At 46.0% G+C, this 12451-nt stretch overlaps 2 non-coding genes across 2 annotated transcripts; both read left to right on the forward strand.

Annotated features, from left to right (window-relative positions):
* Nucleotides 1–531: 531 nt before the first annotated feature.
* On the forward strand, nucleotides 532–603 carry TRNAC-GCA (transfer RNA cysteine (anticodon GCA)). Its single transcript has one exon. It is a non-coding gene; the product is annotated as a tRNA-Cys (tRNA).
* A 6024-nt stretch (nucleotides 604–6627) lies between these two features.
* On the forward strand, nucleotides 6628–6699 carry TRNAC-GCA (transfer RNA cysteine (anticodon GCA)). The gene has a single exon. It is a non-coding gene; the product is annotated as a tRNA-Cys (tRNA).
* The last annotated feature ends 5752 nt before the right edge of the window (nucleotides 6700–12451 follow it).

Raw genomic sequence — 12451 nt, forward strand, 5'->3', positions numbered from 1 at the left:
CTCAGTTGTGTCCGACTGTTTGCAACCCCGTGGACTATACAGTCCCTGGAATTCTCCAGGCCAGAATACGGGAGTGGGTAGCCTTTCCCTTCTCCAGGGGATCTTCCCAACCCAGGGATCGAACCCAGGTCTCCCTCACTGCAGGCGGATTCTTTACCAGCTGATCTTAAGCTTTGTGATTTGGGGCGTGTGTGTGTAGCTGCTTTCATGTCCCAGTCTTTGTGACCCTGTGGACTGTAGCCCGCCGGGCTCCTCTGTCCATGGGATTCTCCAGACAAGTTGCTTCGGTTCTTTGTGTCATTGTTACCTATAAAGAAGATGGTGATGGAGATAGCACTCACTACCACAATAATTTTTAAAATTATATACAGTAAAAAAATAAAAAATTATATACAATGTATGAAAATTTAGAACAGTTTATCTAGCACATTATAAATGCTCAGTAAACATCAGGTCTTAAAATTATTATGTCTGTCACAGGTGTCTCACCAAAGTGAGAAGTTCTGGGGAGAGAGGCTAAGTTTCCCAGTAGGGGGTATAGCTCAGGGGCAGAGCATTTGACTGCAGATCAAGAGGTCCCTGGTTCAAATCCGGGTGCCCCCTATAGTTATCCCAAATTTCCCTTTGCTGGACCCTGTTGTAGCAGCAAGGCTGAAGAAGCTTTCCTTCATTATTGCCTGGAATTATTCACCCCCGCAGCCCCACCCTTCATCCTTACTTGGGACTATATTCCCCATAGCACTGGGGGCTGGTCTGAGTCCTAGAAAGAGAAATGTTCCCAGGTAAGCAATGCCATGATTTACACAAAATTAAATTAGATGAGAAAAGCAAGATGCAACAGCACAGGATTGTTATGCTATCATTTGTGTTTATAAATGCAAGGAGAGAGTGCATTCCTTACTGACATGTGCAGACTATCTGGAAGAGAACATAAAAAACTGTTAACACAGGTTCCCCAGGGGAGCTTGTAGAGAGTCTTGTTAGATGAGAGAGGGAGAATTTTCACTGCGTACTTTTTTTCTTCATTTTAATCTTTAAATGTATTCTTAAGATTTTTTTTTTCAGTTTCACGTTCTCAGCAAAATTGAGAAGAATGTACAGAGATTTCCCACATATCCCCTGCCCCTACATATGGATAACCTCTCGCATTATCAACATCCCCCACCAGAACAGGACATTTGTTACAGTGGATGAACACAGTGACACATAGTCACCAAGCCCACCGTTTACATCAGGGTTCACTCTTGGTGGTGTACATTCTGTGGGTTTGGACAGACGTATCCATCATTGTGGGCTTACCAGGTGGCACAGTGGTAAAGAATCCGCCTGCCAATGCAGCAGATTCAAGAGATTTGGGTTTGATCCCTGGGTTGGGGAGAGCTCCTGGAGAAGGAAATGGCAGCCTACTCCAGTGTTCTTGCCTGGAGAATCCCATGGACAGAGGAGCCTGGGGCCTACAGTCCATGGGGTCGCAGAGTCAGACAGGACTGAGCCCTCTGAGAACACACTCACAGGCATCATTACACTATAACACAGTGTTTTCACTGCCCTGAAAATCCTCTGTGCTCCACCTGTATATCTGTCTATCCCTGCAAATCCCTGGCAACTGCTCATTTTTTACTGTCTCCACAGTTTGCCTTTTCCTGAATGTTGTACAGTATTACTGTGGCCTTTCAGATGGGCTTCCTTTACTTAGTAATATGCATGAAAGTTCCCTCCAGGTCTTTCCTTGGCTTGAGAACTCATTTCTTTTTTAGTGTTGAAGGCTATTCCATTGTCCTATGGACCACAGTTCATTTATCCATTCAATAAGGACTTTTTAACTACTGAAAGACTTTTGGTTGCTTCCAGCTGCATGCGTTTTCATATCTTTTGAACATTGTAGCATATGAATTCTGTGAGTTCATATTTATCTTTTTAAGATACAATTTAATATTTTAAAATAATCAAATTAAATGAGATGTCACCCAGTAAGATTGGTGAGGAACCCAGCATGGGTAGTTTGAACATCCTCCCCCTTTCTGATGCGTTTTGCCAGAATCCAGAGTCTGTGCAGAGGTCCACTCCGAGCCCAGGTGTGCTCATTTTGAGTCAAGCAGTACCTCCAGGGCCACACTCCTTCAGGGCCGAGCCCAGGACCTTTGCCAGGGCCCTTCCTTGTTCTACAGGAATTCTTCCTAAAGACTCTGTGTGCTGTCAGAAGTCAGCCTCCTCCAATGGTCCCTTCCCATCTTGGGAGGCTCCAACCAGCCGTTCTCCAGTGAGTCCCACCTCCCTGCACTGTGCATCAAGCTTTTGAGCCTTTCCACCTTGCACACAAATCACTCTCCACAACTGGCCTTGATTTCTATTTAAAGTCTTCTCTTTGGGATTTCCCCAGTGGTTCAGTGGTTAAGACTCTACCCTTCCAGTGCAGGGGCAGGGGGTTCAATCCCTGGTGGGGAGAGTAAGATCCTATATGTGTCGTGGCTTAAAAATATTTAAGAAAAAAAATTTTTTTTTGGTAAAAGGATTTAAAGACTTTCCCGGGGCAGCCCACCCAGTCTGGCAATTTCATTTGGTCTGCTCACACACGAACACACATACACATAGGTTCACACTCACAACAATACAAGGAAATGCTCAAAGACTACTGGAGCCCTCTCTGTCAGATCTGGAGATGGCTAAGGAGTCAATTCAGTATTCTGAAAACTCATAAATTAAAGGGAAGAATCAAGCGTTTGTTCTACCTCTTCTATATGAACTATATTTCAACAGAACTAATGAGTTAATTTAAAAAAAAGTCTTCCTTACAAAAGAATTTAAGCTAATAAAGGCAGAGGATTTAAATAGAACCAATCACAACTCCTAAGGAGGTGATGGTCATAAGCCAGTATCCCCAAAGCCTGCCAAAATGATGAGATAAATGTTTGATGGGGGAATTTAAAATGAGGTTAACAACACTTCAACACACCAGTTAATCTTTTTCTTTAAGAGTTTTTGGGTTTGTGGGGCGGGGGGAGGGTTATTCCCCTAAGATTCCCCTCGGGATCTTAGCTCCCCTTGAACAAGTCACTGTGGTTTCTGGCTCCTGGGCAGCCTCAGTGGTATCACCAGCAGCACAGGTGAGGGCACAGGTGGGTGACACCTGGGGGAACTTCAGCACCGCTGCTGTAGGCCAGGTGGGCCCTGGCCTCAAGGGTTCCCCCCAAGGCTCATCTCACCCAGAGATTGGGGGGAGGTGCTTACCTCCAACTTCTAGAATGCCCCAGTTTTCTTTATATTCAGGATGATGATACCCCTAAAACTTGAAGATAATATCACCCCTGGAAAGGCAAAGTAGAGCCAGCAGGCAGTGCTGGGACTGGCCGTCAGCAGGGCTGCCCCCAGAGGTCTGTCTATAAGAAGGGGGCCCAGAGTAACTTTTACAGACTGGGTTTGTCACGAACAGTAACCTTTGTCTTGATCAGCGGGTATCACAACCTGACGGCCCAACACAGTGGGTGATGAGCTGTTATCTCCCAAATATTCTAGAAGAAAATCAAGCAGTAAGGAATCGGCTGATGTTTTACCTAGCACTGCCAGGCAGATACCCAATTCAGTCTGTGTTTTAGAGAGAATTCTTTCAATATGGTCACCAGCTTTAGTTCTGGAGTTAGACTATCTGTGTTACTGAATTCTTCTAAACTTTTATTTCTTTATCTGTAAATCAGGGATAATAATTACAGTAAATCCCCTGCATATGAACGAATGAGTTCTGTGTTTGCAAGTCCAATTTGTTCATAAGTCCAATAAATCTAGCCTAGGTACCCAACTAACACAATTGGCTATATAGTACTGTACTCTAATAGGTGTATACTACTTTTCACATAAGTAATATATAACAAACAAACACACAAAAACACGACTTTCAGTCTTACAGTACAATTCTTTGAGAAGTACAGTAGTCCAGGACAACAGCTGGCATGCAGGGGCTGGCATTGAGTGAACAGGCAAGAGTGATGACTGGAGGAGGGAGGAGAGGCGGGAGATGGTAGAGCTGAAGGACCGTCTGGCGGTAGGAGACGGAGGGTGAGCTGCAATGTCATCCACAGCTGATGTGATTGGACAGGACAGTGCAGGTTCACATCTTTGAAAGCTTGCAAAGTGAAGGTCCTCAAGTAGAGGACTTACTGTATACCTATGTCGTGCGGTTGGCTGGAAGGCAAAAGGTGATGACTCATGGAAAACGTTCAGTATCATGTAAGAGCCGTCTTGGAAGAATGGAGAGTAACGGGGTCATGGAGGGGAGATGGAGAGCTCAGTTAGGAAGCTGGGTCTTAACAGAGCTCATAAGCCAGGTTTCTTGTCTTTGAAGGCTGCTCTCTCCACCCCACCCCCACCCGCACCCCGACCACCCCCCCCCCACCACCCAACTGGGTAAATCTTATGTCTTTAGCAACACAGGGAAGGGATGACCGTGTGGAAGGCAAGTTGTCAGTGCTTGGTTTTCAAATGCCAACAGTGTGGGTGCTGGGGGATTAGGGGAATAAAGATCGGCACCCGCTCTGTGCCTGTGGAAGCTGGGGGAGGTTGCCTGGGTGTGGGAGAGCCAGGGAACCCGGGAGGAGACGCGGCGAGGACCAGGGTGGGATCAGAAGGTCACAACGTGGTCCAGACGACGTGCAGGACCAGATCCCACCCACCCTCAGCACTGTGGTACTGGGAAAGCCCTTTCATAACTTAGGTGTGATGTGGGATGGGGCGGGTGATGCTTGGGGGAGTCCTGGGATTGACTCATTAAATTTCTGCCGCTGGGTAGAACGGGGCACAAAATCGAGATAGAGCTGTTTTTGCAGAAAAACAGTTTTCTCCATCCCTCAATCCGTGGATTATGATATATCAACAATGAGCAGATCACAGAGCTGAGACACTAGGTGGGGGAGAGGGAGGTGCGTGGTCGAGGCCGGATGGCAGGATGCAGGGATCCAGGAAAGATGCCTGCGCACACACTGACATTCACAGTTTAGTGACAGAGCATTCTGGCCTCTAAAGAAGAAACGTTACTTTGGAACAGGAATAATGCATAATCATTTTCCGTGGCCCGAGAAACCCTCAAGAGCATTCAATTCCCTTTTGCTCTGATTGCAGCCTCAGGAAGCAGCCCTGAGATAGCTAATTTGGTTTCCGGGGTAACCTCCAGGGCATTCTGGCTTATTGTGCATCGGGCCTTTAGAGCCTGATTAGGGAGGTCTTGTGAGCCGGTCCAAGGGGTCTGACGCTGCAAGTCTGGGAGCCGAGCTCCAGACCTGATGACCACACCGAAATGCTGCCAGGTTCGGACTCCAGCCCAGGGCAGAGTGCACATCGGAACCCGGCAGGACCCTGGGGGTGGGGAGGTGAACGGTAGGGTGCAGGGGAACCCCTGGGATTGGCGCCTGCTGATGGGCTGTAAGCCACGGCACCAGCCAGCTCCTCCAGGCCCTGCATCTGCCTCTTAGGAATTCACCCTGGGGAAATCATTTGAGAAGTGGGCCAGGATGTATGTGCGTGTTCATCCAGTGTTTTATAAATCTGGAAAAAATCACCCACTTACCAACACTCTTAGCCTTTTTTTAAATCCCCCCAAGAAGGGCAGACTGCCTTGCAGTGCCTCATTGGATGTGTGTGGAGTCTTGGAGCCTTGACAAGTCTATGTTCTCCTACAAATGGATCTGGAGAGTCTGGAGGTTCAACAGGGACGCAGCTACTCCCATACCCTTGACCAAAGAACCACCCACTTCTATGTGTGTGCTAAGTCGCTTCAGTCATGTTCAACTCTTTACAACCCCATGAACTGTAGCCCACCAGGCTTCTCTGTCCTTGGGGATTCTCCAGCAAGAATGCTGGAGTGGGTTGCCATGTCCTCCTCCAGGGGATCTTCCTGACCCAGGGATCGAACCCACGTCTCATGTCTCCTCAATTAGCAGACAGTTTCTTTACCAGTGAGCTACTTGGGAAGCCCTTGAAGGGTAATTTCACTTCAGAATAATCTCAAAGAAAGAGTAGAAAATCTTATCCAATTGGATAGCACAACATAACCAAGAAAGACACAAACAGAAATGCAATGATGTCTTAATCCTAGAGACTGCGTGGCTGTACATCAGGAGCTGTCTGAGTTCTAGAAGAAGCAGGCCGGAGCCGCGTCCCAGGCCCTGGACCTGTGCTGACCTCTGGGTTCATCCCTGCCCACTCTTCTCTGCCCCCTGGAAAGTTGGGGCTGCGGCTTTCTTGGCCAGGTGCCTCTCCTGAAGTCAACCAAGACCGTGACAGCCTCCTATAGGTCCCAGGCCTTGATCCCCGGGAAAGGAAACCGAACCAGAAAGTGAGAGATGGAGAAAAAGAAAAAAGAAACGAAGCATCTTAGACGTTGAGGGGCTGGGTGGAGCTCCTCTTGCACTCAGTATTTTGATAATAGCGAGGGAGCAGGTGAGAAGGGCTCTGGGAGGAAGGATGTTTGGTGGGCATAGATGTGGAGACTCTGAGGAAGGGGGGCAGTTCTGACAGGTGTGGAGGTGGGCACCCAGAGAAGCAGCGCAGGTAACTCCCTAGGGAGACACACAATGGTGAGAGTGAAGCTTGGGAAAGACTGCAATTATGGAATTGTTTTATGAGGCCATGTGGGTGGCTGGGGGTATAGCTCAGGGGTAGAGCATTTGACTGCAGATCAAGAGGTCCCTGGTTCAAATCCAGGTGCCCCCTGTCCCTTTTTTTTTTTTTTTTAACTCCAGTGGAAGTTGTACCTCTTACTTATACAGAGGCCCTCCTTCTTATGCATTTAGCCTCATGGAATCTAAATTTCCAACAAATCATAAAGTCTTCAGTGTTCCTCCTGTGACAGTCCTCATGTGTTGTGTTCTCGCCTCCTCAGCCACATTGATTTCCTGGAGGGGTAGAGGAAGTCAGCCCGAAGCTTTCTCTGTGTTTCCCTTGTGTCTAATTATTACCATCCTGATTTTATTTGTTTGTACCAAGCTAGCTTCAAAAAATAGGATCTGAGGCAGCTTGCAATAAAAGACACAATAAAAGTCCACCAACAGAACAACTATAAAAAGGCAAGCACTGACTTATATGAGGTCATCAAAATCATAGAGACAGAAAGGAGACTGGTGGGTACCAGGGGCCAGCGAAGGTGGGGATGGCCAGCTATCGATTTGTGGGGACAGAGGTATAGTTTGGCAAATGAAAAAGTTCTGGACAGTGGTGATGGCTGTACAACATAAATGTACTTAATACCACTGACTCATAATACTGAGTCACTCAGTTGTGTCCAACTCTTTGCAACCCCATGGACTGTAACCTGCCAGGTTCCTCTGTCCATGAGATTCTCCTGGCAAGAATACTGGAGTGGGGTGCCATTCCCTTCTCCAGGGGATCTCTCCAACCCAGAGATCGAACCTGGATCTCCTACATTACAGGAAGATTCTTTACCACTGTGCCACCTGGGAAGTCCTTAGTTAAACATTTGGTTAAGATGATAAGTTTTATGCTACATGTATTTTGCCACAATTTTTAAAAATTGAAGGGATAAATAAGGCAGTATCTCTGAGTTTTCGGGAATTAAACAGAAGTGAGAACATACCAATTCATCAGCAGAGCAAAATATTTTATTAGCTCCTAAAAACAGCAGGCATTCATACGATAGGTCTTTATAGACAGAAGGTTGGTGAGATAATGGTTATTTCCAGGGCAGCAAAGTACAGTCACATAGGTTGTATGTTGCACAACTCCCCCAGTCACATAGTCCCTGGAGTTATGCAACATACAGACCCCAGGTATTGGCCATAGTTTATCCTCTTTACAAAAAAAAAAAAGCATAACCTGTGTTCCACACACATATATGTATATATAGGTGTGTATAAATATATGTGTCATGTGTAGGAGGCAGACTTACTAGTTAACTACCCAAAATACGTTATTCCCTCTTAGTAATAGAACTCTGATTTTATACTAAGTGGTTATGTTTCCAGCTAAAAGATCAACATTTTCTGGCCTCTCTTTGGACCATGAGTCAAGCTTGACAACGGGACCCACATTTAAAAGAAGGCTGATCAAAAAGATGAAAAGAACTGGTGTCCCTAAAGACACCTAGAGTGGCCAGGCCACCAGACAGCCCTGGTCTGCTCTCCTCCACACACTCTTTTTCAAAAGAAAGACAGATATTTCTAGCTTGTTTATCCCTCAGAGAAGACACAAATCGTGCTCACTTCGGCAGCACATATACTAAAATTGGAGAAGACACAAATCCAGATGATTCTGAGGCTCATGCCCTTTCCCTATCAATGACTTTTCAAGCTCATCATCAATGACCTAGCTCAGTAGATCTGAGATAGCTGATAAAAAAGGTTTTTCTAACAGGGCCATTCCTTACACCAGGAACATCCCATTGTCACGGTCAACCAGGTGCGCCAAGGCCCTCTTAGCGCCCCTGTGACAAGCTGAAGCAGCGCAGGGGGAAGGTCCTTCTACAGGCGCACTTTCCGTGGTGCGCCCAGGTCTTCCTCGTGCACACCCACCTCTCTGAGGGATAAAGAGAGCCCAGGGGAGCGTGTGCGTTTGGCTGCTTCCTTGCCTGTGCGTGTGAGCTAGGTCCCTTCACTCGTGTCCAACTCTTGTGACCACACAGACTGTAGCCCACCAGGCTCCTCTGTCCATGGGATTCTCTAGGCACGAATACTGGAGTGGGTTGCCGTTCCCTTCTCCAGGGGATCTTCCTGACCCAGGGACTGAACACAAGTTTCATACTCTCCTGCACTGGCAGGCAGGTTGTTTACCAGTGGTGCCACCTGGGAAGCCCTCCTTGCCTGTAAGTACCCCCGCTGCAAGAAATTCCTTTCTTGCACAATAAAAATGTATGGGGCAGGACAACCATGCATTTGGGCTGGGAGAAAATATTTGTAAGTGGTGCAACCAACAGGGGCTTAATTCCCAAAATATACAAAAAGCTCGTAGAATTCAATTTTTTAAAAAAACAACCCAATCAAAAAATGGGCAAAAGACTTAAATAGACATTTCTCCAAAGAAAACATACAGATGTCCAAAAGGCACATGAGAAGATGCTCAGCATCACTAATTATTCAGTTCAGTTCAGTTCAGTCGTTCAGTCGTGTCCGACTCTTTGTGACCCCATGAATCGCAGCACGCCAGGCCTCCCTGTCCATCACAAACTCCCAGAGTTTACTCAAACTCATGCCCATCAAGTCGGTGATGCCATCCAGCCATCTCATCCTCTGTCGTCCCCTTCTCCTCCTGCCCCCAATCCCTCCCAGCATCAGGGTCTTTTCCAATGAGTCAACTCTTTGCATGAGGTGGCCAAAGTATTGGTGTTTCAGCTTCAGCATCAGTCCTTCCAATGAACACCCAGGACTGATTTCCTTTAGGATGGACTGGTTGGATCTACTTGCAGTCCAAGGGACTGTCAGGAGTCTTCTCCAACACCACAGTTCAAAAGCATCAATTCTTCAGCGCTCAGCTTTCTTCACAGTCCAATTCTCACATCCATACATGACCACTGGAAAAACCATAGCCTTGACTAGACGGACCTTTGTTGGCAAAGTAATGTCTCTGCTTTTTAATATGCTGTCTAGGTTGGTCACAACTTTCCTTCCAAGGAGTAAGCGTCTTTTAATTTCATGGATCCAATCATCATCTGCAGTGATTTTGGAGCCCAAATAAAGTCTGACACTGTTTCCACTGTTTCCCCATCTATTTCCCATGAAGTGATGGGACCAGATGCTATGATCTTAGTTTTATGAATGTTGAGCTTTAAGCCAACTTTTTCACTCTCCTCTTTCACTTTCATCAAGAGGCTTTTTAGTTCCTCTTCACTTTCTGCTATAAGGGTGGTGTCATCTGCATATCTGAGGTTATTGATATTTCTCCCGGCAATCTTGATTCCAGCTTATGCTTCTTCCAGCCCTACGTTTCTCATGATGTACTCTGCATATAAGTTAAATAAGCAGGGTGACAATATACAGCCTTGACGTACTCCTTTTCCTATTTGGAACCAGTCTGTTGTTCCATGTCCAGTTCTAACTGTTGTTTCCTGACCTGCGTATAGGTTTCTCAGGAGGCAGATCAGGTGGTCTGGTATTCCCATCTCTTTCAGAATTTTCCACAGTTTATTGTGATCCACACAGTCGAAATCTTTGGCATAGTCAATAAAGCAGAAATAGATATTTTTCTGGAACTCTCTTGCTTTTTTGATGATCCAGCAGATGTTGGCAATTTGATCTCTGGTTCCTCTGCCTTTTCTAAAACCAGCTTGAATATCTGGAAGTTCAAGGTTCACATATTGCTGAAGCCTGGCTTGGAGAATTTTGAGCATTACTTTACTAGCATGTGAGATGAGTGCAATTGTGTGGTAGTTTGAGCATTCTTTGGGATTGGAAGGAAAACTGACCTTTTCCAGTCCTGTGGCCACTGCTGAGTTTTCCACATTTGCTGGCATATTTCGTGCAGCAGTTTCACAGCATCACCTTTCAGGATTTGAAATAGCTCAACTGGAATTCCATCACCTCCACTAGCTTTGTTTGTAGTGATGCTTTCTAAGGCCCACTTGACTTCACATTCTAGGATGTGAGTGATTACACCATCTAGGTGAGTGATCACACCATTGTGATTATCTGGGTCATGAAGCTCTTTTTTGTATAGTTCTTCTGTGTATTCTTGCCACCTCTTCTTAATATCTTATGCTTCTGTTAGGTCCATACCATTTCTGTCCTTTATCGAACCCATCTTTGCATGAAATGTTCCCTTGGTATCTCTAATTTTCTTGAAGAGATCTCTAGTCTTTCCCATTTTGTTGTTTAAATGTAAATCAAAACTACAGAGAGGTACCACCTCACATCATCATTGAAAATTCTACAAATACTAAATGCTAGAGAGGGTGTAAAGAAAAGGGACCCCTCTCACACTGTTGGTAGGAATGTAAATTGGTGAAGCCACTGTGGAAAACAGTATGGAGGTTTCTCAAAAAACTAAAGACAGAGTTGCCACATGAGCCAGCAATCCCACTCCTAGGCATATATCCATATATGTGGTATAATGTGGTATAATGTAGAGTATATTACTCAGCCATTAAAACGAATGGATAAGGCAGCAGCATCAGTGGCTCTAGAGATTATCACACTAAGCAAAGTAAGTCAGAAAGAGAAAGACAAGTGCTATAGGATATCACTTATATGTGGAATCTAAACTATGACACAGGGCTTCCCTGGTGGCTCAGTGGTAAAGAATCTGCCTGTCAATTCTGGAGACAGGGGTTCAATCTGGGATCCGGGAAGATCCCACACGCCTCGGAGCAACCAAGCCCGTGCACCACAACTATTGAGTGTGTGCTCTAGAGCCCGGGGGCTGCACCTACTGCATCCACCTGCCACAACTACTAAAACTGCGCACTCTCACAGAGCCTGTGTTCCACACCAGGAGAAAGTGAAGGTGTTAGTCGCTCAGTCATGTCCAACTCTTTGCGACCCCAGTAGCCCGCAGGCTCCTCTGTCCATGGAATTCTCCAGGCGAGAATACTGGAGTGGGTTGCCATTCCCTTCTCCAGAGGATCGTCCCAACCCAGGGATCGAACCCAGATCTCCCACATTGCAGGCAGATTCTTAACCATCTGAGCCACAGGGAAGCCCCATACCAAGAGAAATCCCCGCAATGAGAAGCCTGCACACCACAAGTAGAGCAAAATCCATGCAGTAATGAAGACCCAGCACAGCCAAAAATAAATAAAATGAGTAAATAAAATTAAAACATGACACAAATGTACATATCTATGAAACAGACGCACAGACACAGAGAACAGATTTGTGGTGGCTGGGGTCGGGGAGGGGAGGAAAGATTGAGAGTTTTGGATTAGCAGATACAAACTACACAGGATGGATAAGCAAGGTCCTACTGTATAGTATGGGGAACTATATTCAGTTTCCTCTGATAAACCATAATGGAAAAGAATATGAAAAAGAATACATATGTACAACTGAGTCACTTCTCTGTACTGCAGAAATTAACATAACACTGTAAATCAACTACATTTCAATAAAACTAAAGACATAAATTAAAAAGAAAAAGAAATGCATGGTCTTATGCTGAGAGAGCTCAGGAGGAATGCAATAGCTGCTCTCATTTCTAATCGGTTGCCAGCAGCTGAATGTAGTTCTTCCAGAAGTTGGGAAAGAGAGTTCTACAGAGGTCAGGCACAAATAACTGGGCAGTTGTTGTTTTTGTTCAGTTGCTAAGTCCTGTCTGACTCTGCAACCCCAGGGACTGCAGCACACCAGGCTCCTCTATCCTTCACCGTCTCCTGGAGTTTGCTCACATTCACGTTCACTGAGTCGGTGATGCCATCCAGCCATCTCATCCTCTGCCACCCCTTCTCCTTTTGCCTTCAATCTTTCTCCTTCGTGCATCAGCCTTGTTGTGTTGAGGGGTCTTGTGTAACTCAGTGAAGCTA

Source organism: Odocoileus virginianus, chromosome 1 (genome assembly GCF_023699985.2).
Source record: "Odocoileus virginianus isolate 20LAN1187 ecotype Illinois chromosome 1, Ovbor_1.2, whole genome shotgun sequence".
NCBI classification, from domain to species: Eukaryota; Metazoa; Chordata; class Mammalia; order Artiodactyla; family Cervidae; genus Odocoileus; species Odocoileus virginianus.